This window comes from Esox lucius, chromosome 18 (genome assembly GCF_011004845.1).
Source record: "Esox lucius isolate fEsoLuc1 chromosome 18, fEsoLuc1.pri, whole genome shotgun sequence".
NCBI classification, from domain to species: Eukaryota; Metazoa; Chordata; class Actinopteri; order Esociformes; family Esocidae; genus Esox; species Esox lucius.
In genome coordinates, this window is record NC_047586.1 from 18,183,048 (window position 1) to 18,205,549 (window position 22,502).

Sequence of the window (22,502 nt, forward strand, 5' to 3'; positions counted from 1 at the left end):
GTTAATTCTGAATTCCTTTGCTCTGTAATTACAATACTTGAAACAGAATTTGAATATAATTTGATTATAGTTAGCCAAATTAAATACACATGTCTTATTTATTCCACACATCACCATAGTGATATTTATTTTGTCATGATGTATGACCAGGATAGCTTCATCAAAAAAACCCTCTTCTCTTCTTGAAAATGACCTAGGTGGTGTTGATACACTCAGAACCATGTATTCTACAATTGCTGGCATCATTTTGTTCATGAATTATTTGAAAACATTTGTGAAGATGTATGAAGATTGGGTTTTATTTGGCCAATGTCCAGTTTGCTACTAATGGTATGAACAGCTGCTGTTTTTGCCATTTGTCCAATGGCACAGATAGGAAGAGACCTCCCAACTGTTCAGACCTTGTTTACATAGAATGTGGTTGATTTATTTTACTTGAGAATAACTGCACCAAACTTTTTGTTAGATGTTCTTTTCCGTGACTAGAACCTTCTCTGCAAAAACATGGAAATGGATTACAGATTTTTCCATTCTGTAATTTTTTGGTAACTTCCAGTGTATGGTCTCTTGCAAGGGACTAATACAGATGGAAATCGCAGTTTTCATGAACCACTCCAGCTAATTTAAAATGTTATCTGCTGATTTATTACAACCCTTTTTCCAAAATGTTGGGATGCTGCGTAAAATGCTAATAAAAACAGAATGTAATGATGTGCAAATCATTTATCCCTATAGTTATTTCAAAATAGTACAAAGACAACAAATCAATGAATAATGGTATTGTTTTTGGAAAACATATTTTTCATTCCATAATGCACCAAATGTTTTCAATGGGTGACAGGTTTGGTCTGCAGGCAGGCCAATTTAGCACCCATACTCTTTTACTACGGAGCCATTTGTTTTAATATGTGCGGGATGTGGTTTAGCATTGTCTTGCTGAAATAAGCAAGACCTTCTCTGAAAAATACATTGTCTGGATGGCAGCATATGTTGCTCCAAAACCTGTAATATATTGTTCACCATTAATGGTGCAAGTCACCCATGCCATGTGCATTAATGCACCCCCATACCATCACAGATGCTGGCTTTTAAACTGTGCACTGAAAATAATACAATTAATAATGCTTTATATTTAGTAAGTGCTTTTCAAGGACCCAAATACACTTTACAAAATGAACATGGAACAGAAATAAAAAAATAATAATACCATGAGAAAACAAAGAAAAGAGAAAACAAAGAAAAAAATAACTGAATGCACTGATGTGTAAATCATTTATCCCTATATTTAATTCAAAATAGTACAAAGACAACAAATCAGAAGCCGTATGGTCCCTCCCCTCTTTAGTCCGGAGAACACAGCATCCATGATTCCCAAAAATAATTTCAAATTATGATTTGTCAGACCACAGGATATTTTTCCACTGTTGATTTTATTTATTTATTTTTGACATTTGCAATTGTTTTGTGTTGATCATTGGCAAAAGCTCCTGATTACATCCATAAGGATTTCATGTTGTTCAGAACACTGAATGTGATGCTTTTATAAGGGTGACTGAACTATAAATGTAATGCTACTATAAGGCTGACAGATCTCAACTAACTTAAATGCACCTGAAATAACTGTGGATTGCCACTGAGTTGACAGATGCAGTATACAATTCTGTTGACTGGATTCAATCTGAGCCTGATGAATGCCTTGGGTCTGATGCTTAATCTTCAATTAATAACCAAAAGACTACAAGCAAGAACAGCGTGCTGGTTTCTCTTTTCTTCAGAATGATGTTGACTGTAAAAAGTTTGATCGGAGGTGTGAATGCCTTTATAAATGTTGGATTCAACCACATGTTTGATCTCTGAAATATAAAAATCAGGGTCTGAATACACAAAGAACATATAGAATTGACATACGTACTATTTTGGTTATTTTAATGACAGGATATTTAAATATTCTGTATTTAAAACATTATGATACTTAAGTGTTGTTCTTTTGTCCTGATCTATTTGGCATCATTCTTGTCCTCCTCATCCTTTTCTTGTTACCATTTCTCCACTTCTCCCTCCTACTCAATAACTTCCTCCTCTTGTTCAATCCCTTCCACATATTATTTTTTCTCATGCTTTATAAATAAATTAGTGTATCTCAGAATTGTAACAGAACGAGTCATTCCTGTAAATATTGCAAAGGTCAGATTATGGCTCATGTATTATTCATGGCAACGGCAACCATCTAGAGTACTGGCTGTCCTAATTATTTCCTAATCAAAATGAATATTTAAATCCCATCGTTGTTGTATCATCTCAACTCTTTCGGGGCCTCAAGCCATGATATTTTGTGAGGGTAATTATTTGTAATTATGAGTTTTCGTTAAAGGCGTAAACAAAGAAATGAAAATGCATGAATTCAGCAAATTGATTCTCAGCTCCGAGTGCTATATAATATAATCACACCAATATCTTAAGAATTGCATGAAATGGTTCGGCCAAGTTACAATTAATTGTTTGTGATTGAATCAAAACTTCAGTCAAATTTGTTTTCACTTTGAATATAGATGTTTTATTTACTTAAAGCTATTAATTAGTTTCATATTTATGGAACAGCCTATGTGCTAGGTCATTCCACAAAATGAGTGTATTTTTGTGTCCTTTTAATATTTTAAGTTGAAGTTCTATAGTTGCCATGGTACCACAAGGCAGCCTTTGCAGAGAGCTCCAGTAAATTTTTTAAATACCTTTTATTTTATGTTTTTGCCATGCTAATCTGATGGCTAATCAGCTGTTTTAACACAGTAAATCCTGCTTCCAAGTTTAAACTAATTGTTAGTATTGATTTGAAAAGCCTAGTTACACCACCTTATTTTTTTTTGCCTATGGTCTACAATCATATGAGTAAGTCTGCCATGGAGGGCAAGCAGATGTAACAGGTCCGTATGAAGGGGCCAATTCAACAAATAACAGGATCTTTAAAACAGGAGAAATTATCCAAACGGTTTCTGGAAAGAATACACTGATTGACCTCTTTGTCCTGTAGCTTCACTGTCACAGAAGGACAGAGAGATGTTTGACATGTCATTAAAAGGTGCGCCTGTGTTACATATACACACATACACTCCTTAAAGTTTGCTGGTTTTTTTGTATATATTACATTATATAAATCCCCACCCTGTGAGGGTCTCTGAAGGAGAATGAAGGAGCATCAGGTACAATGGGCACTATGTACTGAGTGAATTCCCTATGGCAATGTTGCTCAAATATTGATGTAGGGAGGATGCTCACGCATGATGCAGTGCTCGTGTTCACTTGTCATCTACAGAAAGTGGGCCTCAGTGGACCCACAATGGCACTCAGGGGACATGTTTCTGTCACTTACACACACACACACATTTTAATTTAAGTCTAATTCCATTCAAACCTACTCAATCAATCAATCAAATGTATTTATAAAGCCCTTTTTACAACAGCAGTTGTCACAAAGTGCTTTTACAGAAACACCCGGCCTTAAGCCCCAAGGAGCAAACAACAGTAGCGTTGAATTTCAGTGGCTAGGAAAAACTCCCTAAGAAGGCCGAAATTTAGGAAGAAACCTAGTGAGGACCCAGGCTCAGAGGGGTGACCAGTCCTATTTTGGCTGTGCCGGGTGAGATATTAAGAGTCCAATTGGAATAATTAATAAATGCATGTGGGCTAAATCCAGAGTCTATTTAAATTTAGAAACATGACCAGATGGACAAGGACAGGGACAGCAACGGGCCCCCCAAACCAGGTACTCCGCAGGTATGGACCAGGACCTCATCTCCTCCTAAAGTTTAAAACTGAAGGAGAACTGACCCAATCCCCCAGCAGAACATTTTCCGTACTGCAAAAAGTACACATACTTAACTTTTTGATCCAAATCAAATATGTGAAGCCTCAGGATGTACAACCCGTTTCCAAAAAAGTTGTGATGCTTCGTAAATGTAAATAAAAACAAAATGCAATGATGTGAAAATAATTTAAACCCTATATTCAATAGAAAATAGTACAAAGACAACATATTGAATATTGAAACTGAGACATTTTATATTGTTTTGAAAAATATATGCCCACTTTTTTTGATGCCAGCAACTATTTTAAAAAAGTCGGGGCAGAGGCAACAAAAGACTTTGAAAGTTTGTGTAATGCTGAAAAACTAAACCTGGTGGAATATCACACGATTATTTAGGTCAGTTGGCAACAGGTCGGTAACATGATTGGGTATTAAAAGATCATTCCAGAGAGGATGGGTCTGTCAGAAGTGAGGATGGGGAGGGGTTCACCACTCTGTAAAAGACTGTGTGGGCAAATCGTGCAACATTTGCCCACAGAATAACATTTCTCAAAATAAAATGGCAAAGAGGTTATCATCATCTACAGTATATAATGTGACGGTTTGGCTTCCTGTCATTATACCAGGGTGCAGGTGGCAATAAATGATCAGACCAGAGACGAATTCAGGGGATTTGTTCTCAGTGTATTTTCCTTATTTGGTCTTATCTTTTCTCTCTTCAGCCCATTACAAACATATTAATGCAGTTCCAGCACACCGCCGGTTAAAGAAATCAAATGAACATAAATTCAAATAATGATGGCTCTTCTAGAGTTTTCCTGTACTCGCAGGATGAATCGAGGAAAGCCCAGCTCAGCATTTCTGTCCTTGGGCTTCCCTCCTCTATCAGCATGTCACCCAAAATGAAAAAAAAACACAATTGCCAACAGCCACACCTAAATAGAGGGCACAAGGTGATTAGTGGGTACAGCTGTGAATGGCTGGATGGTGCTACAGGTACCTGACTTCTGGGGGTGGGGGGGGGTTCAAGGACGGAATGTTCACCTGCATTGGTCACTGAACCGTCACAAATATCATTAAAAGATTCAGAGAATCCAAAGAAATCTCTGTATGCAAGTCTCAATATATCCAAGGTCATTTAAATGATTTACAAATATTAAACTGAAAATAAATGATTGTGTAAGTGTTCCTCCTTTTTGCTTTGACATACCTGAATGAGCCGTGGTGCAACCAAATTTAGTAGTCACATGTTTAGTTGAATTGAGTTCTCCTGTGTGCAAGGGCGTATGACTCGGGGGGGACGCAGGGGGCATACCCCCCTCAATATTAGAAACGGTTTAAATTGTCCCCCTCAATAATGTTTTCTTGCGTAATACTTTTATTTCGAAAAAAGTGACGCGCTGGAACTCAAGTCCCCATCGCCAATGACTCCAACAATTTAATTCATTCTTTCACCATGAGCAGTGATTAGAGAAGTGTGTGTAGGCTGGATTACTGTAGCTATAAGTTTTGTTTTTACAGTAAGTACAACATGTATAAACATCAGTACCTTTTCACAGCTATAGAACAAACAAACATTAAAATCTAAGATTTCACTTGGCAAAAAAAATTTACGACATAGTTAGCTAGATTATTTTCAGGATTTATTAGCTTGCTTGTTAGAACACTACGTTCTTCTTATTTCTGTGTGAAAACGTGATGGTGAATGATTAGAAAGGAAGAATTCCTGTTAAAATGATTTGCAAAATCTCAGTCTTACCGTACATTCAGACTGTGAAATTTCAGATAGCAAATACTAGCATCGCTAGCTTCGCTTGTAGCATACCTGTGGGCGAACTAGCGTCATAACAGCAGGTAAGCTGTGTATTATAAGGTATGAGCATAGCAAATTTGTATGAAGGAACGTCAGCTTATTACAATAGTTAATTCTGTTCAAGTTCTTTCAATTGTATGGAGAGCATTTCACAACCACTAACACAAAATCCCGTGATTGGTCAGTCCCCAGCGATAGGCACGGGTGATTTGCATAAAGAAATAAAATATAAATAAATAAATGAATTGAGCAATCGCTAATAGTGTGAATGTACCGTTAGTCTTCACCAGAGAGTCTGCCAGTAGCTAGCTATAGGTAATGGACGAACAACCAGTCAAGAATTGTGGGTAAGTAGCTAAGCTTCTTGGTAGAAATCTCCCCACCACAGCTTGCGATTTTATTTCTTCAGTTAAGATGTTTTGAATCATCTATATATAGCTATGGGTACTAAAAGTGTGTTCAATATATTAATATTATAATTTGTAATAATTTGTATATTATTTGGTTTATGCTATGTATGATCATGACAGGAAAGTGATAGACATGAACAAACAGGCAAGGAGGGAAAGAGGCCACAAACCAACAGGTAAATCATTGATAAGTGCCACACTTACGGGTTAGCTAACCGTTTTCCACTTGCAATGCAGCTTTGCTGTAGTGGGACCAACAGTTTCCATTCATACATTTGGACAACGCTAAGAAAGCTAATTTCATCTGGGGACAGAGCTGAATAATGGATGGTTGGAAAAAAGGACTCAATGAAGTGAATTGAAGTGAATTTTTGGGTGAATATGATTTTTACACTCTCCTTTTAAGGTGTTTCACAGAATTTCTGAATAAATACATATGTCTTCTGATGGGCCCACAGTTGTTTAGTACAATCCCTAACAACAAATACATAATCAAGACAAAAACTAATATTTTAAGTTAATCAAGAAAAAAGGTTCAAGTGTTTAAGTTTCAAAAGATTGTGACCCCCTACCCTTTGCCTCACAATGGTTTGATCCACTGCCCCCCAGCCCTGGCACATCATGCAGGTACAGTTACATGCAGGTAGTGCATGTGTGGGTATCTGATCGAGTCTGTCGTTGGTGGCTGACTTTTATTAAGTAGTTCAAACAAAGGATATGTTAGACAATTCTTTACTTCTACCACTCAATAAAATAAGACATTTATAACCATCACCAGCCTTCATTTTCACTGCACTGAATTACAGGTCAAACTGTTGGATGCCAGCCAGTAAGCTAACGTTTGCTAGCTAGCTACAATAACATCAACCAGTGTTTGCAGCTGTTTGAATTTGAGTCAAGGAGAGAAGCTTGCTATGCAATGTATGTAGTGTTCGTGTGGGAGGAGATCCCCCTGGACTCCATCGCCGTCTCATCAGGAGCATGCCCAGATGTTGTCAGGAGTACATACAGACACGTGGGGGCCATACACACTACTGAGTGACATTATGAGTTGATGTGACAAAATTCACGTAATTTAGAACAGCCTGTGATTTCAATTGTTTATTTCATGTTTGAATACAGCCCTGAATCGTTTTGTGATTTTGGTTTCCATTGACAGTTATTACGTCATTTTGTTCTCTATTAATTACAAAATCTACAGTAAAAATATTGATCTTTAATTTATTTAATTAATCAAGACCCAGTGTGGGGGTCTCAATGAATTAAGGGAAAAATTGTGTTCCCTTGATTTTTTTTTTATGAGTATATTCCATACATATCTATTACATGGAATGTTTGTGATGTCTGTTACATTAGCAAATTACCTGCCAGGTGGCATAGTAATGAAATAAGAAACACAGTCTTACCAATCAAGTTGGGAAGCAAATACAGCTCCAGAAATAAAATTAAGAGACCAGAGCTGAATATGGAGTTTGACCACAACACAATCACTACCATTTCTGAACATGAAGGAACATCACAACCCTGAACAGCAGCTATATGCCCCTGGAAGGGAAATAAAACATGTAAGAATGGACATAGAAATGTGAATTTTTGGTTAACTTTTAACTACAAAAATATATTTACTGTATTCATACAAAAATGTCTATCCTTTCTCTGTGTACTACAGCATTGCACAGTATTGACTATTTCAAGTAAACGTTTACATACTGTTGATATTGGTATCTAAAATGCTAAGTATTATACACAATAGCATTCAGATAGACTAAACTGACATTCTTGTATAGTACGGTAAGCATTCAGTGTCAACCAAAATGTAGAACAAAACTGAAATGTACACTCACCAAAAGGATTATTAGGAAGACCATACTAATACTGTGTTTGACCCCCTTTCACCTTCAGAACTGCCTTAATTCTACGTGGCATTGATTCAACAAGGTGCTGAAAGCATTCTTTAGAAATATTGGTCCATATTGATAGGATAGCATCTTGCAGTTGATGGAGATTTGTGGGATGTACATCTACGGCACGAAGCTCCCATTCCACCACTTCCCAAAGATGCTCTATTGGGTTGAGATCTGGTGACTGTGGGGGCCATTTCAGTACAGTGAACTCATTGTCATGTTCAAGAAACCAATTTGAAATTATTTGAGCTTTGTGACATGGTGCATTATCCTGCTGGAAGTAGCCATCAGAGGATGGGTACATGGTGGTCATAAAGGGATGGACATGGTCAGAAACAATGCTCAGGTAGGCCGTGGCATTTAAACGATGCCCAATTGGCACTAAGGGGCCTAAAGTGTGCCAAGAAAACATCCCCCACACCATTACACCACCACCACCAGCCTGCACAGTGGTAACAAGGCATGATGGATCCATGTTCTCATTCTGTTTACGCCAAATTCTGACTGTCTCAACAGAAATCGAGACTCATCAGACCAGGCAACATTCTTCCAGTCTTCAACTGTCCAATTTTGGTGAGCTCGTGCAAATTGTAGCCTCTTTTTCCTATTTGTAGTGAAGATGAGTGGTACCCGGTGGGGTCTTCTGCTGTTGCAGCCCATCTGCCTCAAGGTTGTGCGTGTTGTAGCTTCACAAATGCTTTGCTGCATACCTCGGTTGTAACGAGTGGTTATTTCAGTCAAAGTTGCTCTTCTATCAGCTTGAATCAGTCGGCCCATTCTCCTCTGACCTCTAGCATCAACAAGGCATTTTCGCCCACAGGACTGCCGCATAATGGATGTTTTTCCCTTTTCACACCATTCTTTGTAAACCCTAGAAATGGTTGTGCGTGAAAATCCCAGTAACTGAGCAAATTATGAAATACTCCGACCGCCCCTTCTGGCACCAACAACCATGCCACGCTCAAAATTGCTTAAATCACCTTTCTTTCCCATTCTGACATTCAGTTTGGAGTTCAGGAGATTGCCTTGACCAGGACCACACCCCTAAGTGCATTGAAGCAACTGCCATGTGATTGGTTGATTAGATAATTGCATTAATGAGAAATTGAACAGGTGTTCCTAATAATCCTTTAGGTGAGTGTATATATAACCAACATTTACAGTGTTGACTGCCATGGTGGGAAAACATCTAAACATTTTAACCAGTACAGCTTACACAATGACAAAAAAAACTTCATTTTGGTGGCACTGGCCAAATAACTAACACAATAACTTGGTTTTGAAGCATTTATTACATGTTTTGGGTGAGTTACTACATTTTGCAGACATGCATTACAGTTGTGATGTCCCATAAAACAGTTTTGACAATTGCACTTGCAGTATAGAGCACGTTAAGACAATTGTTTTTAAAATTGCCAAAGCGATTGAGAATTATTTTTTAGAAATGGAGAGAATACGGCACAGCAGTGAATGTTTCTAGAACAGGGCGTCTTCAACCACTGAGTATCCAGTAAAGAAGGGCACTGGTCAGGGTGGCCACAAAGAGGCCTGTGGCAAGGAGTTCCACTCTTCCACAGTTTAGCTAGAAGAAACTCTACATACTGCAACTGGGGGAGTGGCAAAAAAAATAAACACTCACATCAAATCTCAGCTAGAGTTTGCCAGAAAGCATGTGAGAGACCGAGACCCAGTGGAAGTACTAGGGAGTTTTTCCTAGTCACTGTGCATTAACTCTTGTTGCTTGCTCTTTAGGGTTCTAGACTGGGTATCTGTAAAAGCACTTTGTGACAACTTCTGTTGTAAAAATTAATTTGATTTATTGAGTGGAAGATCATTCTATGGTCTGATGAGGCCCAAATAGAGCTTCTTTTAAGCACTTTGTTTGGCACTAGCACATCATCCTGAGAACACCAACCCTACCGTGAAGCATGGTGGTGGCAGCATTATGCTATGGGAATGCTTCTCAGCGGCAGGAACAGGGAGACTGGTCAGGATTAAGAGAAGGATGAAAAATGCAAAATACAGGGAGGTACTTGAAGAAAGCCCTGTCCACTGTGCAGAGGACCTCAGACTGGGGGTGAAGTTTTGTCTTCCTGTGATGACAACCAAAAGCACACAGCCAAGATGACACTGGAATTGCTTCGGGACAAGTCTGTGAGTGTCCTTGAATAGCCCAGTTGAAGCCCAGACCTCAATCCACTTGAGAATATGAAGAAAAAGTCCCCATCCAATTTGATGGAGCTTGAGTTATTTTGCAAAGAAGAAAGGGCAAATATTGATATGTTCAGATGAGCCAAACAAATATACTACTGGCTATAACTGCTGTCAAAGTTTTTATATGAATGTGTATTTCTAATTAATTTTGAAGAACCTTTAAAAACATTTTTCACACACATTTCTGTTGGTTAGTTGCAGATATTCCTAATTAAATCCATTTTGATTTCACATTGTAACAACATTTTAATATGTCCAAGGGGGTGAATACTTTTGAGAGGCACTATACATCCCTCACTTTAAACTGAACTGTGTGTTTACAGGCAATAGCTAAAGCATGACTGAAGAAAATTGGAAAGCATAGTTAAAGTCAGAAGAAAATCCCCTGAATGGTTTACTGCAAATGGGTGTGTACCATGTGAGTCCTCTTATATTTGGGGATGTATAAGCCCTGATCAAATATCCATAAACAGGTTGACACACTCCTACAGTTGCACACAACAACAATACAAGAACTAGCCAGAGCTAGATGAGCTAAAATCCAATAACGGAATAGTGGAAAGTGAGTGATGTCAGATATATGCTAACTGTGGATTAAATGAACAGCATCAATCTATTCCGCAACAATGCCTTACTCAACATAATGGAACGTTGAGTCAAATTTATATAGCCTTTTATTAAAACCTCATTTGAAACTGGTTTTGTAGAATGAAATTTGAATTTAATATATTTGACATATTATGATTGTTTATTTTCTTAACATGCGCAAAGTAATTAAAATACTTTCAGTTCACTCTAAGTTTAGAGTTTGCCCTTCCTTAAAGAAGCATTAGTTTAAGAGTTTTATCTCCCTTAAAGGAGCATTATAAACTAAATTCCCACATATGTTATTCCTATGTCTAAAAATGGTTAATACACGTTAAAGCATGGAGCCGTTCTTGTAAGATTACCTGCTAAAATCCCCTCTCCTCAACAAACACAGTGCTGTCTAGAACACATCCAACGCACACACCATATCTCTAAATCCTTTATTAAGCTTCAGCTAAAATGTTGATTTATAACACTTCCTGAGGCCTTAGTACAACCCCGGGGCTGTATCCCATAATAGGAGGTCATCTCACTGGGAGATAACGATATGAAAAAAACAACCTTCCCATTTCAGTTGGACCTTTCATCTAAACATCTAAACTATCTGATTTGCCCAAAAACCACTCTGTGATGAGATCTTTTGAATATAACTTCCATTTCCATTGCTGTAGATTGTTTTCTTTTTCTGCACCTGTCAGTTCTGCCACCAACATTCCATCTGTCAAAACAATGAGCTATCTACCATTGCTTAAAACAGACTTTTTTACAGTAACCTTTGCGACAGCAGAGGACAATAGTAATGTCACCTTAGGAACATATGGGAACGTTTCTGTGGCTTTGTGTGAGAAGTAAGGTCGCTGGTAATATCAGGAAGGAGAAACCGCTTGACCTTTTTGCATGCCTATATAAGAGTTTCATGAATTATGCGACTAGGAATTGTGTGTCCTAGGAATTAAGTTCGTATTCAATTAGTCTGTAAATTGTGATTATCTTCAGTGCTTACATACGATCAGGGCTGTTATCATGGATCTGACAGGTGCAGAATATGTGAAATACAGACTTTATCTGAAATTATATTATACAATGAAAATATTATGTGTATATAATAATAAATCCTTTATCTCATAATTCACACTTGCTACACTTTGCAGATGGTTCAAAACAGATTAAGTCTGGCAGTGTAGGCCTTTCTAACCCTCTCCTTGTCTGGTTTGAGCAGAACTTTGTGAACTTGCTTGTTTCACTGGGGGCATTCTGCACAATCCTCTGGATAGTTATTTGCACAAAGTAAAAATGTTCAGGCACAATATTTAATACTTTTTTGACAGGCGATATGCAATTAGAAGCCTTTTCATTATGCGACATGGTGGTTATATTTATATTCATTCACAATCATGGCAGTTTAGGGGCAGATTTGAATGTATTCACAGTTAAATAGTTTCTGATAGCTTGATTGGTGTGGATTTGTCATTTCAATAGGCAATCTTTTGTCACTTTGTCTTTTTTGTCACTTTGTCAACTTTGACACTAACCTTAACCGCAGTACTGTGATCTCTAACCTTAACCTAATCTTAAATGTCATTTATAACAAGACGTTTTAGAAGTCATAATGGAATCGCAGTGGAATGTACCCTAACATATTGTGCAATTGCGATATATTAAGGACCAACATTATACCACTACCAATAGGAGTAATGTAAAAGTACTGGTAATATGTTGACATTGTATGTTACAGCGCTGGTGAAATGTTTAAATGTTTTAGCATAATTGCTAAATAATTGCGTTTTACAGATTGCGGTTTGAGTCATGACTTTGTTCATGACTTTGTTCCCTGTCATCAATGTCTGACTTGTTCCAAAGCTCCGTAGTTTTAAGAGATATTTCCCGGAAAACATATTTATTTAATTTAATTTCCTTAACTTAATTGCCAAATTAAGTCCTCCCAAATATTTTGACTTTCATTAAAGTCGATTCATGTCATTGTGAATCACCGTTCTCCCATTCTGTTTTCTGCACCACTAGGTCCTCCTTCCTATGAATATAATGTGTACAGCATGTGGTTGATGAGGCGGAGGGATACACTGAAGATAATTGATCATCTCCATGTTCCAAGAAAAATAATTCCCTCGGTGGTTGGGAAGGGTAGAATGAAGGAGAAGAGAATGGAAAGAGAGCAATCAGAAAGAATCCTGCCACAGTACTATGTTATCTTCATTTCCACCGTCAGTCGAATTGTCAGAGTCACTGTTCAGAATTGCAGAAAGCAGGAACTAAATGGTTACCAAGTAGGATGGCTCAACCTTCCTTTTAAGGCAAAGCAGGTTGGAGAGATGTGGATAGAATGAGAGGGAAGGAGAGGAGTAGGACAGGACAGAGAGGACAGGAGCAATGTAGAGGAAGAGAGAGAGGCTGGCGAACATATATAGAGAGATAAACTGAGAGATATGGAGCGGGAGAGTTAAAGAGAAACTGAGTTATAAGGAGAGCGAGTGGGAGAGAAAGAAACAGAGTCAAGGAGTGAGAGAGAAAGAAACAACGGTAAGGAGAGTGAGAAGGAGAAAGAAACAGATGAGGAGAGTGAGAGAGAAAGAAACCGATAAGAGGAGAGTGAGAGGTGTGAAGTTTCACTTTCGTCAGCAGCTTCCTTTAACAAAAGACTGCCGCTGCTTTCTGCTGTCACAGCGATGGCTGGGGAGGAGCACGAAGGGTTGTACAAAGGCTTGAACGATCGTAATGTGTGTTAAATAGTTTACACGCTGTGTCTTCACCTTATGGGGAGGTGAGACAGAGTGCAGCGGGGAGCATGAATTATGCATGTTAGTAGTGGTAGCTTTGACCATCCTCTGAAGGAGATAACTTAGCATACATTTACACTGAAAACACAGGCCTTCTAAGATGTAGAGAGAGAGACAGAGCAGACACAAGGGAACATGTGTTGCGAATTCCAAAGAGAAGCGCATATATGAATATACTATGAGCTCAAATTCAGCTGCTACGGTTTGTCATTTGCTACCTGCAAACAGAGGAAGACACACAGACTAGGCGAATTAGGTTGAATTTCCTCGTCTGAGAAAATAGTTGAATGTTATTTCTATCCACGGCAACCTAGAATGCTTTTTAGTTGGGGGGGTGGAGTTCAGGAGATGAAAAGGTGGTGGGTGATGGGAATATGAAAGCATAAGCGCCTGAATGAAGTCTGACACCTGTCTCTTTCATGAAGAAACTACCCACCAACAAGCACACAGCACATGGGCAGATGGGAGTGGAAAGATATGGGGTGCTGGGTATAGACATATTGATTGCAGGAGCCTTGCAGTGATGGAAATGCTTTACATTCTCTAAACTGAATGGACTAAAGAATAATCTGCCAATTTCAAGTGTGTATGTGCGTGCGTGCGTGCTCGTGCTCGCGCCCTGTAAATAGACATGCTGTTATGAGTAAGGCATGACTGATAATAACCTCAGTGTGTTTGGGTTAAATATATGCAGCAATCAGAGGTGTCGATCCCATTCAAAGCTATGGGGGTCTCAACGGGCAGAGAGTGGTGATGAAAAGCTCACTGCAGTTCAAAATTCAAATGCCAAACGCCTTTCTTGCCTTGGATATCTTAAAGTAAATAGAATCTCACGTTCACTGAGTTTTGCGCCAACTTTCCATGATGTACAGTACCAGTCAAAGGTTTGGGCACGGATACCCATTCAAGTTAATGGGTATGTTCAAACCTTTGACTTTTACTGTATATTAAAAAGGCCATGATTTCTTTCAATTCCTTATGGGAAAGTAATTGTCACGGTGTGGCAGGGGTAGCAGGACACAGGCGCAGAGGTTGCTAAAACAAAAGGTATTTTAATAAACAGATTGGTTTGAAAAAGAAAAGGCTCAAAACAGCAGGATCAAGGAACAGGTGACAGCAACAATGACCAACAAGAAACCCTAGGGCAGGAGGAACTTAAATAGGGACGGGGGCAAACAAGACACAGGTGTAAACAATAATACAAAAGGACAAGCTACGTTCAAAATCTAAGGACAAAAACCAAACAGAAAAGGTCACGTTCACAAACAAAAGCAAAATCTAAACTGAACAGTGATCAGTTTGGATTAGTGTCAATTCTTTCTATCAGGAGTAATTAAACCAGTGGTAAATGTATAGTTAATTGATAACATCTCATTAAGACTTCTCTGACACATACTAACTTATCAATCAATAGAAAAAAAAATTATATGCACTATTTGTTAACGAAGATACCATATTGCGTTCCGACCCAACACAGACAGTACAAGAGGAATACCAAACAAAGGGGCTGTAGAAAAGAGTGGTGAAATAATGATGTTGTAGAATAATTAGGTGGTTAAATAATTAAGACGGATAATGTTATGTTAAGAGTCTGTACGCAAAGGAAAGGAAGGAACGACTTTCTCATTCTCTCCTTGAACAAGGCATTGAAAAAACTGAAACAATGAAAGAAAAATATCTTTGAACATTTTTCAAGTAGGAGGGCATGAGTAGGGGGAGATTGTTGAAAAGTGATTAAAATCGCTGATAAGTGATTGTTCTCCCACAGGACTGTTCTGGGATCCAGAAAGGCCGACACGTATACTAGTCAACCATCTGCACTGTTTGCCCAGTGCTCCTCTGCTCTCTGCAGTCTCTCTGCAGCGTGGTGGGATGGGATTGTCAGTAGATCAGATGGTGGCCGGGCCCGCTGTGATTCCGCATGGTCAGGGTTGCGAGCGCGCTGCAGTCTGAGGCTGACAGGGAGAGCCCGTGGCTGCAGAGACCTTTCAGGGAGGGTTGGGAGAATGTGTCTGCAGAGAAAATAGATGATAATCTGCTATTTTAATTAAAAGAGGAGTAATCAACTGCTCTATAATACTCTTGACTATCCAAGTTCAGGCGGTTCGTTTTTCCTTTGATTAAGCTGAATGTTCAAATTCAGGCTGTTGGCTTGTCCTTTGATTAGGTTGAACGTTCAGATTCAGGCTGTTGGTTTGTCCTTTAATTTGATTGGACATCTAAGTTCAGGCTAAAAGTTTGTCCTTTGATTAAGTTGAATGTTAAAGTTCAGGATGCTGGTCCTTTAGTTGATTTTATTACGATCCCTGTGCAGTGGCAGCTCTTCCTGGGGTCCACACATAAATAGCAAACACATGACAGAGTACAGTTATAGACCAGACAACATGCCACTGATTATTTTACGTTAAATTAAAATGCTTTAAACATGAAATACTATATATAGAGTGCATTCAGAAAGTATTCAGACCCCTTCCCGTTTTTCACATTAGGTTATGTTACAGCCTTACTCTGAAATTGATTGCATTTATTTTCTTCCTCATCGATCAACAAACAATACGCCATGATGACCAAACAGGCAAATACACGCCTGTATTTGGGGAGTTTTTCCAATCCTTCCCTGCCGATCCCCTCAAGCTCCTGGGTGGTGTCGGCTGTGTGCTTAGGGTCATTGTCATATTGGAAGGTAAACCTTTGCCCCAGTCTGACATCCTGGGTGCCCTGGAGCCGGTTTTCATCAAGGATGTCTGTATTTTGCTCAGTTTTTCTTTCCTGTGAACCTGACTAATCTCCCAGGCCTGCCTATGAAAAAGCATCCCCACAGCATTCAGCTGTCACCACCACGCTTCACTGTAGAGATGGTATGGGCAAGGTGATGAGTGGTGCCTGTTTTCCTCCAGGCGTGATGCTTGGCATACAGGCCAAAGAGTTCAGTCTTGTTTGTCATGGTCTGAGACTCCTTTAGGTGCCTTTTGGCTAACTCCAAGTAGTCTGCCATGTGCCTTTTACAGAGGAGAGACTTGGAGTTCTATAGACAATTTCTTCAACCTAATGACTTTTTGTTCAGACGCAATGTCAACTGTGAGACTTTGTATAGACAGCTGTGTGCCTTTCCAAACAATGGGATTTACCACAGATGGATGCCACTGAAGCTGTTGAAACATCTCAGGGTCAATCAGTGGAAACAGGATGCACCTGAGCTCAGTTCTCAGTGTCATAGCACTTTTATCATAGGTTCTATTCAACTGTGAGTGACGGAATCGAAAACAAAAATCCAGAAAATCACATTGTATGATTTTTAAGTAATTAATTTGCATTTTACTGCATGACATAAGTATTTTTTCCTCAGGAGCTTCAATGACGCTATTGTGTGGATGTTGCTCTGCCCAGATTTCATCAGACCCAAAATATGAGATTACTAAAATGGTGTCTTTTTCTTCGCAGATGCAGACCGATCGATATTCTTTGTAATCCACATGGTATTGAATGTTTGTGAATAACTATATTGTATTGATTGAGCAAACATTTGGAAGATCTAAAATGTCCAAATGTCCATATACACACTTTATACACACTTCACAGTTCTATGAAATGACAGGGGCTATTTATGGAGTTGCCAAAGCTCTCAGGATCAGGGTCTATTTCAAATCTGGTTTGTTTGCCAAGTAAAGGAATATGGGTAGGGTTGTCCTGTCTGCAATAATGGTGTTATAAGTCACAACAGTTGTAATTCAAATCTCTGCAAATCTCTTTTCAAAGTAATCATTCATTTTATCATCTTAAATAAACAGTATATTTGCCTTCAATAGGCTATGTTCGCTTTTCAGTATACACACATATATAGTATATTACCTCACTGCTATACCCACCTATATCAAACAAAATGTAAGAAAGAATGCCAACCTAATCAAATAGAGTCATGTCATTGTGGAATACTCTGACCCAAATGTTAAGGAAGAAAACAAGTTTAGCTTCAAGAAAAAAAACTATCATATCACATTGTTAATCCTCTAACTAAAGCTTTAACTTAACCATACTGTAAGAATATATATATATATATGAATAATAAGTAAATAATATTTTGATTGTCTCTTTGTGTCTTGCCGTTTATATAATACATACAGTGGGGAGAACAAGTATTTGATACACTACCGATTTTGCAGGTCTTCCTACTTACAAAGCATGTAGAGGTCTGTAATTTTTATCATAGGTACACTTCAACTGTGAGAGACGGAATCAAAAACAAAACCCCAGAAAATCACATTGTATGATTTTTAAGTAATTAATTTGCATTTCATTGCGTGACAAAAGTATTTTTTCCTCAGTGTTTTACCCAAACACACAGCCATGCATTTGGATGCTCAGCACTGTTTGTGTGGAGGGCCAATCGTAATTGAACCAAAATCACAGTACAATGGAGTGCCACTAAGTGTAGTCATTACAGATGTCATTGTTTCATCCATTCTGCTAATGTGCATCTACAGTCTACTCTAACACAATTGATTGGTCCAAATAGCCTATTTGTGAATCATCATCCAGCAGTCCTCCATCATGATGATAGCATGTACAACGTCCATAATGGGACATCCTCAGTCTCTACAGACGTTAAGGCTGTCTAACTAAGGACACTTCATTTGAAACAATGGATGCATTCGCGGGAGTTTCAGCATCTATTTTTTAAGAAAGTGGAAGAACATATCTCATTTCTATATTAACAATTCGATAAATACCTATTACACAGCTGCTTTATTGATTTGCCAATATGACTCGGAGAAGCGGGGGCCCATAAAAAGTAATTTGACGTTACGGCAGACGGTAAGCCCCTCTGTTTGTCCCCTAAGCCCTTCTGAATCACTGGGGGAGAGCCAGGCCTCGGTGTGTAAACTAAACAGAACAGCTCGCTGCCTGATCCAGTCGGATCGCCCTGCTTCCGCGCCACGCACTTCGGAAGCATTCTAGCACCGCGCTATCGCGTATTTGCCTTGACCCGAGGCATATGCCTGATATAAAGTGCACGATGGGCAGGTTTGAGCTTTGAGGAGCTGCTGGATGTGGACACTGATGCGGACGCCGACACACAAACACACGCACACGCAGAGCAGATGGGCTCTTAATGGTTGCCTCCCAGCTTGCTGCGCCCTCCTGAAATAAGGAGTAAACAATGCCTCACACCGTAGACCCAAGTGCAGCTGGATGGAAGAGAGAGCAAACAGAATGCAACACTAAAACAATCTACCCTTCCTGGTTTCTATCAACCTGCCTGCCGCTCGACAGTCATGGTTCTGAATCTTTAACTCACTAGGTAAAGTTTGCACCTCCATTCAGATCCTTTTCATGCTATGTCTTGTGGTGATATGCATACACACACACACACACACACTCACACAAACAACTTACCAAATTACCATTCAAACAAACATACTCCCTAAGCCGAATTTGAACTCTAACCACAACTGTAACTTTTAACTCTGCTCACAATTGTGTACACACACACACACACACACACATACCCTTCACAAGCTCATTGTGATGACGGGCAGGACTGCACCTTGAGGTGAAATGTGTTCTCAGCATTGCGACGCCCTGAATGGTAAAACGTACGTCACACACAATCAGTCAGCTGGTTGGTGTGAGTGACCTGAGAAGCACATGAAACCAGCCTGGACTGTAGATGTCTCAGACGCGCTAACATGACAGCCAAAGTCACACGCGCTGCTAGGGCTAAATGACCGCTCTCAACTTGGATGCATGAATTGCATTGAATATCGTTCACAATAGAGATGCCTTTTTAACATCAGTTATTACCACGCAATTTAGCATAATAAAATAAAACAAAAAATATCTGAGCAAAAGGACAGTGTTTGTGTTTAGCATCAGTAAAAGCCATAAATGAGTACCTTTCATATCTGTAAGAGCCGGGCGAAACACCAAGGGGCGGGGCCTCTCCAGACCCCAGTGTATTACTTGATGGGATGGGATGACTTGAAATAATGCAGTGAAAACATCTCATCTGGTTGAGATGCCCAATGAGGTTATTCAAACAGCAAAATACAGTTCTGGAAAAATTAAGAGACCACTGCTCCTTTTTCTTTCCTTTCCAAAATGTTGAAAAAGAAGGTTTTGAGTGAGGAACAGAAGGGTTAAAATTAAGAGACCACTGCAAATTGAACGCTTCTGTTCCTCACTCATAACATATGCACTGAATAATATTATGAAACACACTGTCTGGTACAACATAAGCTGAGTAGTATGTAAATGGGACACTTTTTAAGTATTGTGATAATGGTATGCATGTAAAGATTTTAATTAAAAGCTTAAATTGAAAAAAAATCTAATTGTTTCATTTTCCCAACTGCTGAGAAAGTGTGATTATGGAGGTTCCATTTTGGTTGCGATTACATCCTGGTTTCTAGTAATGATTGAATAAATATTCTAAAAAAACGGCATTGGCTGCAGATTTGGCTTAGAATCTCTTATGCTAAATACCCAGAAGCCTCTGTGGATGTGTGGATCACATTGTGTCCATGCATTTCTTCTGTATACACTTTATGTAATGTAAGCTAGAGGGAACACGTTCCACCATAACAAACCTTGTTTGAAATCCACCTCCCACCCTCCCACGTTTTACGCATGCTGTTCTGATTTGATCGACCTGGCGAAGTAGGCCACCCCTCTGCATTTACTAAATTCCTGAACATCCGAAATGTCCCTAAACAGAAACCCTGCGGATATTGGAGCACATTCAATATATAGTCAGCGATGGCCTGAGGAGACAAAACATTTAAAGTTCTAGTGGATGCAGGCAAATAGCAGGAGACAGTCTAAACGTTAGACTAATGTTATTTCTAGATTCAGTATGTTTGATGGAGAATAAATAAAGGGCCCAAACATAGTGCACACACATCTTAAAAACACAAAAGGAAATATATTCAAAAGCACACTAAACTACCACACTAAACTACTCAGATTAGCCTACTACTGTATGCCCTGGGGGGGGGGGTCAAGGGATTTCACAGGGAATGAATGCCCATTCAGGATACCGGGCCAAAGAGAACGAACAAGCCCACTGCACAACTCTGCTTGGCCAGGGCTAAGGGGTCACAGCCCAGAGGTTGAACTGGGGAATCAAGTCATAGCCCGTGTTATTTCTCCGGGCTCTCAGGCTACGATGCAACATCGTATAAGAGTAAGGTCACAAAATGTGGCTCAAGTCTATTCCAAAATGACTGACACCTTTCAAAACATTCAGCAAGAAAGGCAGTGTAAAATAAACAATAGAGGTATAATGAGCTATATTGTAATATTCTGTAATCTCATACATTTTTACATGAATGAAACACTTTCATAAATATATGAATCACTACGATACTAACATTCTCGTTATTAATACACTATTCATATCTTTAAAACATGCTGATATGCCCTGTTTGCTTCTTGGTCAATATACTTTTTCAGTCTGAAGTACCAACATCAAGATTTATCTTTTTCTTTCTCCATTACCGGGATATGAACACATGCAACACTCACTTTAAATATGCTATTCATAATACATTGTAAGACAATTTATAGCACTTTATGTGCAATGCATAATGCATTATAATCCACAGTGGTATCAGCTGAAACAAACTCATTTAGCTACTGTATCTCTTGAGAAAAATCTGGATAATTTGAATAATGTATTGAAAGAAGGAACATCTGAAAGAAATACTTGAACTGGTTTCACAGTCTATTTAGAAGTGGGTTTGTAATACATCATATTGATAAGTAATTGACAAGAGATAACAGCAGCGTATTTAATTAGTATTGATGTGTCTCGGCATTTGGTCTTCTTCATAATGAGATGAATGAGGGTGAATAGATTTCTGTCTTGTGGTTTTATCTAATCACATATTGAAAACCCATGGTTCACAAATAGTAGGATGGGCTGGTGTGTTGGTGGTCGTAAAATCATTGATTATAAACTCTACTGGGTTTAATTTTTCTATTTGAGTTCCTGAGACCATTTAACTGTAATAGCCAAGGCCATTAATACATTAGAGAAGACAAAGGCTACTAACCTTTTATCCAGAGCTGATTTGACTAACAACACCTGTCATCTTTTCACAATAACCTATTCTTAGTCTACTCCCTTGTTCAAATATTTGGTTATTTCCACTCACCGTAACCTAAAAAGAACTGGTATACAGCAAACCAAACTGACCCGCCTGTTTGTTGCCTTTTAATTGTATTTGAGGGTTTAAGAGGTCTTTAATCCTTTAACTACCAACACAGTGACATTTGATCATGAGGTGCAGTGGGGTGAGAAGATGATTGAATGCTGCAGAGCCCATAATGCCCTCTTTCCCCTGTTCAGTCCCTGGGAGGTTGGGATGTGTGGAGATTGGATCAGGTCGATCAGCAGCACAGCAGGCTAGCAGGCTGGGCCTCTGGTTCTGCCTCAACACAATCTGTCAGAGCTGGTTTGAAATACTATTCAAATAATTTCAAAGGATTTATCTGGGCTCGATTGAGGCTGCCTGTTCAAACAAACCCAATAGAATGGTCCCAAAAGTGCCAACCCTGGCCATGGGGTACTCTGGTTACATTAAAGCTAACGCTAACCGTTGTGGAACGATGTCAAATATTGTTTGAACCCGGGCCTGTTCCTTACACTCCGTTTGGCTTTCTACCCCCGCAATTCTCATGAAAGATGTGTAAGTAAGTAAATTCCCCTTACGCCCCCCCCCGTCCCACCTATCTCTGTGCCAGTGTCCGCCCCCCGTGGGCCCCCCCCTTCCATCACACACACACTTTGTTTGGGGACCAGCTTGGGTTTCTTTCATATCATGCTCCATAAACCAGCACTAAACCGGGGGAGTGAGAGCAATCAGGAGGTGAACACATGGAGGACCATGAGGGCCCTCCACCACACCATGGCTGTCTGCCACTCAACTCCCTGCCATCATACAGGGCATTCAATCAAAACTGGGGAGGAGGCCA